The 13,432-nt window shown below is 45.3% G+C and overlaps 1 protein-coding gene across 21 annotated transcripts in view; it reads right to left on the bottom strand.

Annotated features, from left to right (window-relative positions):
- RBM47 (RNA binding motif protein 47) overlaps positions 1-13,432 on the bottom strand; it is a 261,367-nt gene that overhangs the window by 102,501 nt on the left and 145,434 nt on the right. The window contains exon 1 of one of the 21 annotated variants that reach the window (XM_063619827.1): positions 3,138-3,248. The exons of the other annotated variants lie outside the window; for them this stretch is intronic. The gene's annotated coding sequence lies outside the window, so the exon portion shown is untranslated. Of the gene's footprint in view, positions 1-3,137; positions 3,249-13,432 lie in introns of those variants that run through there. 21 annotated transcript variants of the gene reach the window in all.

Here is a 13,432-nt window from a genome sequence, read left to right on the forward strand (position 1 = left end):
TCTCCTGGGTTCAAGTGATTCTCCTGCCTCAGCCTCCCAAGTAGCTGGAATTACAGGCGCCTGCCACCACATCCAGCTAATTTTTGTATTTTTAGTAGAGATGGGGTTTCACCATGTTGGCCAGGCTGGTCTTGAACTCCTGACCTCAGGTGATCCATCTGCCTCAGACTCCCAAAGTGCTGGGATTACAGGCATGAGCCATTACATCCAGCCTATTTAATTAAGTCTCAATTCAAGTAGATGTTTTAAAAATACTCTGTGTGATGAAATGGAAAGTATGATAAAGCACTTCTACTGTATACCAAATTACGATTGCTGTCTCAAGGAAAAAATCACTTGAGAGTCACAGGCTAAACTACTTGATAAAACAAACTATGATTATTTAGACTTGAATATTTAGCAGACATTTTCTAGAAAATGAATGAAGTGACCCTGGCACTTCAAAGAACACAACAGACAGTATTGATTTTCAATGATCAAATTCAAGCTTTCAAGCAAAAGTTAAATATGGGGGAACCTGGCTAACTCTGGGTGTACTGCCTATGAGTTAGCCCTGCTGTGCAAGGAGAAGAAAAATAATTTTAAAAAATGCAAAAAAAGGAAGAAAAAATTTGGGGGCAACCTGCATTTATCACCATGAGCTTGACTGCTTGCCAGTTATTAAAGACTTTTCTCATGAGATCAGCTATGACGTTTACAAATGTGGATTTTTAAAAATACATACTGAAATGTTTCAATATTTGGAAGATCTTCACAACTCAGTGAACCAATATTTTCCAAATAACCAACCATGATGTTACAGAATCATGCATGGGTGAGCAGTCCATTCAAAGTTCAAGATGGACCAACCAATTTTAATGTAACAGAGCATGAAAAGTTCCTTGCTACGGTTTCAGATTCCGCATGCAACTAACCTTTAAGAAACTACCTTTTGGCTGGGTGCAGTGGCTCACGCCTGCAAGCCTAGCACTTTGGGAGGCCAAGGCTGGCAGATTACCTGAGGTCAGGAGTTCGAGGCCAGCCCGTCCAACATGGTGAAGCCCTGTTTCTACTAAAGATACAAAAATTAGCTCAGCATGGTGGCAGGCGCCTGTAATCCCAGATACTCGGGAGGCTGAGGCAGGAATCTCTTGAAGCTGGGAGGCGGAGGGTGCAGTGAACTGAGATTGTGCCACTGCACTCCAGCCTGGGCAACAGAGCAAGACTCCATCTCAAACAAAACAAAACAAACCTACCTCTTGTAGAGTTTGGGTTTAGTATCAAAGAAGAATGTTCACAATAATCCAAAAAGTCTACTATAATATTCCTCCCTTTTCCAATTGCATATCTTTGTGAGGTTGAATTTTCTTTCCCTATAGAACTTCAATGAAAATGACATACCTCAATAGATTGAAGCAGAAGTAAATATGAGCATACAACTGACTTCTATCAAGCCAATCATTAAAGAGATTTGAAAAAATACAAACAACATGATCTTCTCTTTGTCTACTTTTTTTTGGAAATATAATTATTTTTAATGAAAACATTTTCGTAAAAAATGAGCTTACTATTATTCTTGTTAAAGGAATTAATATATTTTTCTTAATTTTAATTTCTAATGCAGTAAATATCAATATATAGAACCCAAATAAAAGCACTTTAAAAGCACTTTGCATTTCTCAAAAATCTTTTTGTTTTTTTTTTTTCAGACAGAGTCTCACTCACCCAGGCTGGAGTGCAGTGGTATGATCTCGGCTCACTGCAACCTCTGCCTCCCGGGTTCAAGCAATTCTTATGCCTCAGCCTCCCAAGTAGCTAGGATTATAGGCATGCGCCACCACACCTGGCTAATTTTTGATATTTTTAGTAGAGACAGGGTTTCACCCTGTTGGCCAGGCTGATCTTGAACTCCTGACCTCAAGTGACCCACCCGCCTCAGCCTCCCAAAGTGCTGGGATTATAGGAATGAGCCACCACACCTGGTTAATAATTTTTAAGAATATAAAAACAGGGCTGGGCACAGTGGCTCATGCCTGTAATCCCAGCCCTCCTGGCTTGGGCTCAGGAGTTCACGATCAGCCATGGTAGGCCAGGTGTGGTGGCTCACACCTATAATCCCAGCACTTTGGGAGGCCAAGATGGGCAGATAGCCTGAGGTTAGGAGTTGGAGACCAGCCCGGCCAACATGGTGAAACCCTGTCTCTATGAAAAATACAAAAATTAGCTGGGCGTGGTGGCGGGCACCTGTACTCCTAGCTACTCGGGAGGCTGAGGCAGGAGAATTGCTTGAACCCAGGAGGCAGAGGTTGCAGTGAGCTGAGATCACGCCACTGCACTCCAGCCTGGGTGCCAAGACCAAAACTCCATCTAGAAAAGAAAAAAAAAAATCAGCCAGGGTGACGTGGTGAAACATTGTCTCTACAAAAAATACCAAAAATTAGCCAGGCATAGTGGCATGCACCTGTGGTCCCAGCTACTTTGGAGGCTGAGGTGAGAGGATTACCTGAGCCTGGGAGGTTGAAGCGGCAGTGAGCAGTAATGGCGCCACTGCACTCCAGCCTGGGTGACAGAGTAAGCCCTGTCTCAAAAAAAAAAAAAAGGAAAAGAAAAGGAAAACAGGGTTGTCAGATTTAGCAAATAAAACTTCAGGGTGCCCAATTAAACTTAAATTTCAGATAAGAAATGAATATTTTCATATATGTTCCATAGAATGGGAAATATTTGTACTAAAAGGTTATGTACTGCTTATCTGAAGTTATAGCTAACTGAGTGCCCTGTATCTTATCTGTCTGTGAAGATGTCTAGAGTCCCCAAAATTTGAGAAACACTGCACTGGGCTATGTCCCTCCCACATGTGCTAAAACACTAATACGAACATTTATTAAGCACCTGCTGTGTACTAGACACAGTGCTAAATTCTCGACATATACAACCTCGTGCCAAATCTTATGTACCAAGTACTCTCATGATCCCTATTTTCTCATACAAATGAGGAAACGGAAACCCAAAGAAGTCAAGTGAAGCTAATTATTGGTGGAAAGCAAGACTGGAACCCACCAGACTCCAAAATCTCAGCTTGTACCTATTAGGCTTACACTGAACTCTGAATAAATGAGATGTCTAAAGATGGTTGGCTTTTCTGCATATTTTCATCTCACATTTTAGCACGTCAATTTCTGTTGCTCATCTTCTCTCTGTTTCACAGCTGTGTGTTCTGCTATCACAGCAACCATGAAAACCAAGGCTAGAAGTGCCGTGTGTGTCAAGGAATTCTATCCAGAACTGGAGTCGGCATTCAGACTCAGAACAGGCTTTTCTCATGGATGCTTTCCTGGGCATGACAACAGCATAGTTCCGGGCTGGGAATTCTAGAATGCAGCAATGGTGCACAGACACCGCTCAGCTCACTGCAGCCTTGACCTCCTGGGCTCAAGCAATCCTCCTGCTTCAGCCTCCTGAGTAGCTAGGACTACAGGTGCATGTCACCATGCTCGGCTAATGCTCATTACTATGAATGAAAAGCCACTGGGAGCCTGGTACTGTGCTAGAATCTTCTTTGAGAATAAGTTGGGAATTGATCCAAATGAATCTGTACCAACCAAAACAAATGCAAACGTTGTAAGCAAGCCAAGGTCCTGTTTTTCACATGATCCTGATCCAGGCCACTGGATATATTGAATGAGCTCAGGCTTGATAGTAAACATTTCCTTTTTTTCTTTTTTTTTTGAGACGGAGTCTCGCTCTTTCGCCCAGGCCGGACTGCGGTGGCACTATCTCGGCTCACTGCAAGCTCCGCCTCCTGGGTTCACGCCATTCTCCTGCCTCAGCCTCCCGAGTAGCTGGGACTACAGGCGCCCGCCACCGCGCCCAGCTAATTTTTTTTTTGTATTTTTAGTAGAGACAGGGTTTCACCGTGTTAGCCAGGATGGTCTCGATTTCCTGACCTCGTGATCCGCCCGCCTCAGCCTCCCAAAGTGCTGGGATTACAGGCGTGAGCCACCGCGCCCGGCGATAGTAAACAAAATAGGGAAAGTAAAATATTTTTATGATCCAGTATGGGGGTAAGGCTATGAATTTCACTGTTACGTGATCTGCAAATACAAAAATGAATCTGCTTGCACTCAACTAGGGGACCTCCCCTAGTTACCGCTTGCTATAATGAAATGTAGAAAGTGATAAACATGGCCAGGCATGATGGCTCAGGTCTGTAATCTCAGCACTTTGGGAGGCCAAGGTGCGCAGATTGCTTGAGGCCAGGAGTTTGAAACCAGCCTGGCCAACATGGCGAAACCCTGTCTCTACTAAAAATACAAAAATTAGCCAGCTATTTTATTAGTACAAAATACGACTATTAGCACACCTGTAGTCCCAGCTACTTGGGAAGCTGAGGCACGAGAATCGCTTGAACCCAGGAGGTGGGATTGCAGATCACAGAGTGAGACTGTCACAAACAAACAAACAAACAAAGTGATAAACATAAAAAAAGAGATGCTAGTCTTTCATATTGGCCAGATTTTTTTTTTTTTTTTTTTTTTTTTTTTTTTTTTTTTTTTTGAGACGGAGTCTCGCTCTGTCGCCCAGGCTGGAGTGCAGTGGCGCAATCTCGGCTCACTGCAAGCTCCGCCTCCCGGGTTCACGCCATTCTCCTGCCTCAGCCTCTCCGAGTAGCTGGGACTACAGGCGCCCGCCACCACGCCCGGCTAATTTTTTGTATTTTTAGTAGAGACGGGGTTTCACCGTGGTCTCGATCTCCTGACCTCGTGATCCGCCCGCCTCGGCCTCCCAAAGTGCTGGGATTACAAGCGTGAGCCACCGCGCCCGGCTTTTTTTTTTTTTTTTTTTTTTGAGACAATGTCTCGCTCTGTCACTCAGGCTGGAGTGCAGTGGCGTGATCTCGGCTCACTGCAAGCTCCGCCTCCCGGGTTCACGCCGTTCTCCTGCCTCAGCCTCTCTGAGTAGCTGGGACTACAGGCGCCCGCCACCACGCCCGGCTCATTTTTGTATTTTTAGTAGAGACAGGGTTTCACCGTGGTCTCGATCTCCTGACCTCATGATCCTCCCGCCTCGGCCTCCCAAAGTGCTGGGATTACAAGCGTGAGCCACCGCGCCTGGCTGGCCAGATTTCTTTAACTAAAAGATTCACCTTTCAAACAATTTTTGTTTTGTAAATCTGGATTTTTATTAAGGTGAGGCACACTGGATTATTCTAAAGGCAGTTATGTATACTTTGAAAATAGCCTAGAGGAAAGAATGGGACAAGGAGAGGAGGGGGAAAAAAAGGATAAATAGGGCAAAAAATGCCAAAACTGGAGTTTTTTGGTAACTAAGAAGAGGTGCATTTTAAAAACCAAGGCTTGGTAAAAACCTAGGGAATAGGCTTAAGTAGAAAGGAGATTTGGGAAGCTCCAGGGCCCTTGGACACCTGGCAGTGAGCATCAGAAAGAAAAGTAAGAGTTCTTAAGAAAAACCAATCAACTTTGCATTTGCCCTGGGGCTGCCTGGCAGTGCTGCTATCAGAATTCAGATACTGGCCCAGCCCTGCTCTAAGGCCTGAAGTTTGGCTCTTGCCTCTTCATTTGAGTCCCTTTAGCTGCCCATCCAATCTAGATCCCCGGAGTGCTGAAAGGAGAGGCAGCAAGAAGAAAAAGAAAAAGAAAGACAAACTGAAATGCAAGCATGGACCTTAGATGACGATTCTCACAGCTCTCCCCCTTCATGGGGCCTTCAGAATTCATTCTTGTGAAAGCTGTAAGTCAAGAAGGACACAGCCAGAAACCGTGACTCATCAAATTCCCAAAGCCAAGACCAGAACACACAGACTCTGGATCCAATGACTCGCTTTCTGCCTTCAGAACACGGGGTCCTGCTACTTTGTAGTATTTCAATACAAAACTGATCAAGCCGAGGGTCCCCGTCTACTCCCCGCCAGCCTGGCTGCCCTTCCCTGTCTTCAGAGTTCTTTCTAAATCATAGAGAAGACGGAGTTTAATTCCACGGTGTTTGAGTCACAGGACCTTATAACACTTCAGAAAACGACTCACCTTAAAAAATGGTTGGGTCTATACAGGAAAGTCACTGAGTACAGGGGATGGCAAACATTTCTGTCATAGGCTAGGTAAATACTATAGGCTTTGCAAACCATGTGGTTTCTGTTACATATTATTCTTTTGTTTGTTTCTTTGTTTTTGGGGTTTTTGTTTTTTGTTTTTGAGACAGGATCTCCTTCTGTCACCCAGACTGGAGGACAGTGGTGCCATAACAGCTCACTGCAGCCTCAACCTCCCTGGCTCCAGGGATCCTCCTGCTTCGGCCTCCTGAGTAGACTGCAGGTGTGCTTCACTACACTTGGCTAATTTTTTTATTTTCTGTAGAGACAGGGTCTCACTGTGCTGCCCAGTCTGGTTCTTTTTTTTTTTTTTTTTGCAACCCTTTAAAAATGTAAAAACCATTAGCTAGAGGGCCATATATAAACAGACAATAAACCACAGTTTACTGATGCCTGACTTAGAGCAATGGAAAAGGGTTGGCAGCATTGACTGGTGACTGCTGCATGCAGTGAGACTAAAAACAGTATAAAACCTCACCAGGTTTGACGAAGGCAACTACCTCTCCATCTGACTTGCCCACCAATTCAGCTGTAGCTGTGGCAGAGAATTTAATCCTGAAATGCTAGGCTTATATCTTTGGAAAATTAGATAAATGAAGTTGTTGGTTTTTTGTTTGTTTTATTTTTATTTTATTTTATTTTATTTTTTTATTTTTATTTTTTTTTTGAGACGGAGTCTCGCTCTTTCACCCAGGCTGGAGTGTAGTGGCGCGATCTCGGCTCACTGCAAGCTCCGCCTCCCGGGTTCACGCCATTCTCCTGCCTCAGCCTCTCCGAGTAGCTGGGACTACAGGCGTCCACCACCACGCCCGGCTAATTTTTTGTATTTTTAGTAGAGACGGGGTTTCACCTTGGTCTCGATCTCCTGACCTCGTGATCCGCCCGCCTCGGCCTCCCAAAGTGCTGGGATTACAAGCGTGAGCCACCGCGCCCGGCCTTTTTATTTTATTTTTTGAGACAGTCTCACTCTCTCTTGCCCAGGCAGCCACCCTGCAGTGTAGTGGCGTGATCTTGGCTCACTGCAACCTCCACCTCCTGGGTTCAAGCAATCCTCCCACCTCAGCCTCCCAAGTAGCTGGGACTACAGGCGTATGCCACCACACCTGGCTAATTTTTTTTTTTTTTTTTTTTTTTTGAGACAGAATCTAGCTCTGTTGCTCAGGCTGGAGTGCAGTGGTGTGATCTTGGCTCACTGCAACCTCCGCCTCCCAGATTCAAGCGATCCTCCTGCCTCAGCCTGCCAAGTATCTGAGATCACACCTGGCAATTTTTTTTTTTTCTTTTGTATATTTTAGTAGAGACAGGGTTTCACCATGTTGGCCAGGCTGGTCTTGAACTCCTGACCTCAAGTCATCCACCTGTCTTGGACTCCCAAAATGCTGGGGTTACAGGCATGAGACACTGCACCCAGCCTAACTTTTGTATTTTTAGTAAAGACGGGGTTTCACCATGTTGGCCAGGCTGGTCTCGAACTCCTGACCTCAACTGATAACGCCTGCCTCAGCCTTCCAGGACAAATGAAGTTTAAAATAAGCTAGAATATTTTTTAACCTGCTACTTTTCATTGTGTGTGTGTGTGTGTGTGTGTGTTTGGGGGGTGGGGGGGTGTATATTTTTATTTAAAAGTGAATACTCCATATGTACCACAAAATTCCAAACCTGGAAGAATCTTCCAATATAGTCCAGTCTACAACTGTTTACCCTTGAGGAAACTGACCTGCTTCAGTTAAATGAGATATTCTAAGTCACATGCTAGTTTACAGAAGAGAAGGGGCCAGAAACTTGGTTTCCTATTTCAAAATTCATACACTTTAATGGTGCACTGCCCACTAAGTACTAAAAAATGAATTCAACAAATACTTACCAAGTATTTCTTATATATCCAGCACTGGTTAGGTGCACTAAGTTTACAAAATAAATGTAAGCGAAGATTACTGAGCATAGAAATGTTTTGGGCCAGGTGTGGTGGCTCACGCCTGTAATCCCAGCACTTTGGGAGGCCAAGGTGGGCAGATCACAAGGTCAAGAGATCAAGACCATCCTGGCCAAAATGGTGAAACCCCATCTCTACTAAAAATACAAAAATTAGTTGGGCGTGGTGGCACGCCTGTAGTCCCAGCTACTTGGGAGGCTGAGGCAGGAGAATCCCTTGAAACCAGGAGGCTGGGGTTGCAGTGAGCCAAGATCGTGCCACTGTACTCCACCCTGGCAACAGAGTGAGACTGTCTTAAAAAAAAAAAAAAAAAAAAAACCTTTTGGTCTCTCACTGAGAAAACAAGGCACACACACTAAGCAAATATATTCTTCCTTGCATTGTCATATAACTACATATCTAAAATGGGAGCCACCATAATCCCAGCACTTGGGAGACCTGAGGTCAGGAGTTTGAGACCAGCCTGGCCAATATGGTGAAAACCCATCTCTACTAAAAATACAAAACCTAGCCAAGCATGGTGGCATGCACCTGTAATCCCAGCTACTCGGGAGGCAAAGGCAGGAGAATTGCTTGAACCTGGGAGGTGGAGGTTGCAGTGAGCCGAGATCATGCCACTGCACTCCAGCCTGGGTGACAGAGTAAGACCCTGTTTCAAAAAGAAAAAAACAAAAACAAAAATTAGCTGGACATGGTGGCGTGTGCCTGTGGCCACAGCTACTTAGGAGGCTAAGGCAGGATAATTGCTTGAACCCAGGAGGTGGAGGTTGCAGTGAGCCAAGATCACGCCGCTGCACTCTAGCCTGGGTGACAGAGGGAGACTCTGTCTCAAAAATAAATAATAAAGAAAGAAATAATAAAACAGGGCCATCTCGTATAACTCTGTAATGGTGGAAAGGTTCTGTATCTTTGCTGCTATCAGGATAGTAGCCAGTAGCCACATATGGCTATTAAGCACTTGAAATGTGCCACTGGCTACCATATTAAAGTTTTTTAATTTTACAGGTGTTCCTTGACTTACCATGAGCCACTTCCCATTAACCCCATCATAAGTAAAAAACATCATAAGTCAAAAATGTGGCCGGGCAAGGTGGCTCACGCCTGTAATTCCAACACTTTGGGGAGGCCAAGGTGGGCAGATCACCTGAGGTCAGGAGTTTGAGACCAGCTGGGCCAACCATGGCCAACATGGTGAAACCCTGTCTCTACTAAAAATAAAAATTAGCTGGGCATGGTGGCGCATGCCTGTAATCCCAGCTACTCAGGAGGCTGAGGCAGGAGAATTACTTGAATCTGGGAGGCAGAAGTTGCAGTGGGCCAAGATCACGCCACTGCACTCCAGCCTGGGTGACAGGAGACTCTGTCACACACACACAAAAAAAGCATCTAAGGCGGGGCATGGTGGCTCACACCTGTAATCCCAGCATTTTGGGAGGCCGAGGTGGGCAGATCACCTGAAGAGCTCGAGCCAGTCTGGCCAACATGGCAAAACCCTCTCTCTACTAAAAATACAAAAATTAGCCAGGTGTGGTGGCACGCACCTGTAATCCCAGCTACTTGGGAGGCTGAAACAGGAGAACTGCCTGAACCTGGAAGGTGGAGGTTGCAGTAAGCCGAGATCATGCCACTGCACTCTAGCCTGGGCGACAGAGTGAGACTCCATCTAAAAAATAAAAAATAAATAAATAAATAAAAATAAAAATAAATAAACTTCACGATGGATTTTAAGGATATTAGATCCTTTTTTCTTTTTTTTTTTTTTTGAGATGGAGTCTCACTCTATCACCCAGGCTGGATTGCAGTAGTGTGATCTCGGCTCACCGCAACCTCCGCCTCCCGGGTTCAAGCAATTCTCCTGTCTCAGCCTCCCGAGGAGCTGGGATTACAGGCGTGTGCCACCACACCTGGCTAATTTTTGCATTTTTAGTAGAGACGGGGTTTCACCGTGTTAGCCAGGCTAATCTGGAACTCCCAACCTCAGATGATCTGCCCACCTAGGCTTCCCAAAGTGCTGGGATTACAGGTGTGAGCCATCATGCCTGGACGATCATGAAGTTTAAACATTCTAGGTGGAGAATCTTCTGTACTTAATTTTAATTAAATTATTATTTTTCTTCTCCTTTTTTTCGAGATGGAGTCTCCCTCTGTTGCCCAGGCTATAGTGCAGTGGTGCAATCTCGACTCACTGCAACCTCTGCCTCCTGGTTTCAAGCAATTCTCCTGTCTCACCCTCCTGAGTAGCTGGGACTACAGGCGCACGCCATCGCACCCAGCTAATTTTTGTATTTTTAGTAGAGGTGGGGTTTCAACATACTGGCCAGGCTGGTCTCGAACTCCTGACCTCGTGATCCACCCGTCTCAGCCTCCCAAAGTGCTGGGATTACAGGTGTGAGCCACCGCATCCGGCCCTATTTTTCTTCTTTTTAATCTGAATTTAAATAGCCATGTGTGGCTAGGGACTTCCATACTGGACATCACAGGTCTAAAAGAATTATTATAAATCTGGATGAAAAACATGTCACATTCATTCTGTCACTTTTCCTTCTTTTGCCTATGGCAAAAACCACTATAATCACAGGACTCTTTTTCCTTTGAACATGGGCAGGCTTTCAGAATTCTCCATGCAAGGCAAGGCATGGTGGCTCACACCTGCCACCCTAGCACCTTGGGAGGCTGAAGTGGGAGGATCCTTGGAGCCCAGGAGTTGGCCAGCCTGGGCAACATAGTGAGACCTGTCTCTACAAAAAGCAAACAAAATTAGCTGGGCATGGGGGTGCATGCCTGTAGTCCCAGCTACTCAGGAATTGAGGCAGGAGGACTGTTTGAGCCCTGGAGGTAGAGGCTACAGTGAGCCATGATCGCGGCAGTGCGCTCCAGCCTGGATGACAGAGTAAGACTCTGGAATAAATAAATAAAATAGAATTCTCTATGCAACCACTGTCAATGGCATGGACTTGGTTTACATAAAACGAAACCTGTTTGCCATTCCCGATGCAGATAAAAAAAGGTGACAAAGGTGACCTGGAGAAGGAAGGAGTTAAGCTGAGCTTCAGATAAGATCGGGAGTGATCAGGGTGGTCTGGCCGTAGACTAGCTGAGCTTCAAAGGATAACATCTGGAGAGATAAAGGGGAAAGGACAGAGAGTATGGGGTTCTCTGTATAGAGGAGAGTAGCCGCGAAGGAGCTGAATGGAGCTCCCCTGGTCCTAGGACAAGGAGGATGCTGGCCTGCCAAGCAGAGAGGGTTGGGTTGGGTGTGGTTGGAGATAGGGGATAGGCGGAAGGGTGGGTCTGGGTTATGACTCTGAAATTCCAGGACACCCTGAGGGTTTAAGCAGGAGCCTGGAGAACACATTTTAGAAAGGCAGCTCTGATAGCTAGGCACAGATAGGTTGTATAATGGACATGAGCTCAGATACCAGGGTGAAGGTTGTGCCAGTTATGATGTGCGTTTTTCCTTTAGGAAAGTAAAATTTGCTTATTATGTAAAACGTATAAATCTCAGAAAAGCAGATATAGAAAAAGTTAAAATCAGATGTCTACCAACCACAGACGACATTTTGATGTGGTTTCTTACACTTTTTTTCCTCCTTCTCTGGCTAGTGCAGTAATTTAGGGATTATGCCTCAAAGTATGACTTGAACTAGGAAGGTGGTAGTGTGAATGAAGAGGAAAGGCCGTGAAAGACATCGTTAAGTGAGGCAGGGGGGTGAGGAGAAAAGAGAATTAGTTTCCAAAGACAGGAGTTCTAGACCTGGGTATTCTGTGGGGCCTGAACTCCCAGCCTTGGTTTTGCCATACATCAATCTCTTTTTTTTTTTAATCTTTTTTTTTTTTTTTTTTTGAGATGGAGTCTTGCTCTGTCGCCCAGGCTGGAGTGCAGTGGCGCAGTCTCAGTTCACTGCAACCTCCACCTCCCGGGGTAAGCGATTCTCCTGCCTCAGTCTACCGAGTAGCTGGGATTACCGGCGCCTGCCACCACCTCCGGCTACTTTTTGTATTTTGAGTAGAGATAGGGTTTCACCATGTTGCCAGGTTGGTCTTGAACTCCTGACCTTATGATCCGCCAACCTTGACCTCTCAAAGTGCTGGGATTACAGGCGTGAGCCACCACGCCTGGCCTCGTATGTTTTTTTTTTCCCCTCATAGAGATGGGGTTTCACCACGTTGGCCAGGCGGGTCTCAAACTCCTGACCTCAGGTGATCCACCCGCCTTGGCCTCCCAGAGCCACTGCGCCCAGCCTCTGGTATGGTATTTCAATGCCCACTTCATTCTTTGCTTGAGGTGTCACTTGTATTTTGCTGACCTTGTTCTTAGTTTCAAAGAACTCATTTATTTTGCAGACATAGAAATTTTGTCATTCTTTATGAAAGCAGTGTGGCTGTTCTCATACTGTTACTTCTTGGCAGGCAATACCTGCACAGAAACCAATGAGCATGGCTAAAGTGAATGTCACACATTCTATTTCTGTCTGCCCACGGTACAGCAACCGCTGACACACCTGGGGCAAACCTGCTTTACCCAAAGTGCAGCCTGGGATGAGGCCCCACCTCAGCAGAACTTTGCTGCATGTCTAATGACTGGCTTGGAGACCTTGTTCTTGGAAACTACAGGGGTGACATTTAAGTATCACCCATGAAATTTGCCTCGAGGTTCAACGCTGACATTAGCTACCAATTTCGGCTTCATAACCTTGGAGTATTCTCTTTGCTTTCTAGAGCATTAAATACCATCCTACAAAGCATAAAGCCATTATTGACCTGTTATTCTGCCAAAAGACACATACACTTTGTTGATGCCCACAATTTTCTTTTTCTCCCTCTATGGTAGGTCCAGACCTCTTCCGTTTAGGTAGACAGGCCTCCTTTTGTAGGCAATTGTCTGCTTCTCTGCCATGTTATTGGTTGAGTCATGGCTCATATCCACCTCTCTGCTTTTGCAGTTTTTGGTGTGTGTTTTTTGTTTTTTGTTTTTTGTTTTTTTTTTATTGTTGTTGCTGTTGTTGACAGAGTCTCGCTCTGTCGTCCAGGCTAGAGAGCAGTGGCACGATCTCGGCTCACTGTAACTTCTGCCTCCCAGGTTCAAGCAATTCTCCTGCCTCAGCCTCCTGAGTAGCTGGGATTACAGACACCTGCCATCACACCAGGCTAAGTTTTTGTATTTTTAGTAGAGATGGGGGGGTTTTACCATGTTGGCCAGGCTGGTCTCAAACCCCTGATCTCAAGTGATCTGCGCCCAGCCTGCCTTTTCAGTTTTGAAAGTAGGTTATCTTGTTTGGCAAATAGCAAGACATCAAAGAGCACACGAAGTAACTAACCACTAGATCTATGAAACTTTTGCCCACATGAATGAACTAATTTTATTTTATGTTATTTATTTTTGAGACAGGGTCTCACTCTGTTGCCCAGGCTGG

Source organism: Symphalangus syndactylus, chromosome 16, assembly GCF_028878055.3.
Source record: "Symphalangus syndactylus isolate Jambi chromosome 16, NHGRI_mSymSyn1-v2.1_pri, whole genome shotgun sequence".
Taxonomy (NCBI): Eukaryota; Metazoa; Chordata; class Mammalia; order Primates; family Hylobatidae; genus Symphalangus; species Symphalangus syndactylus.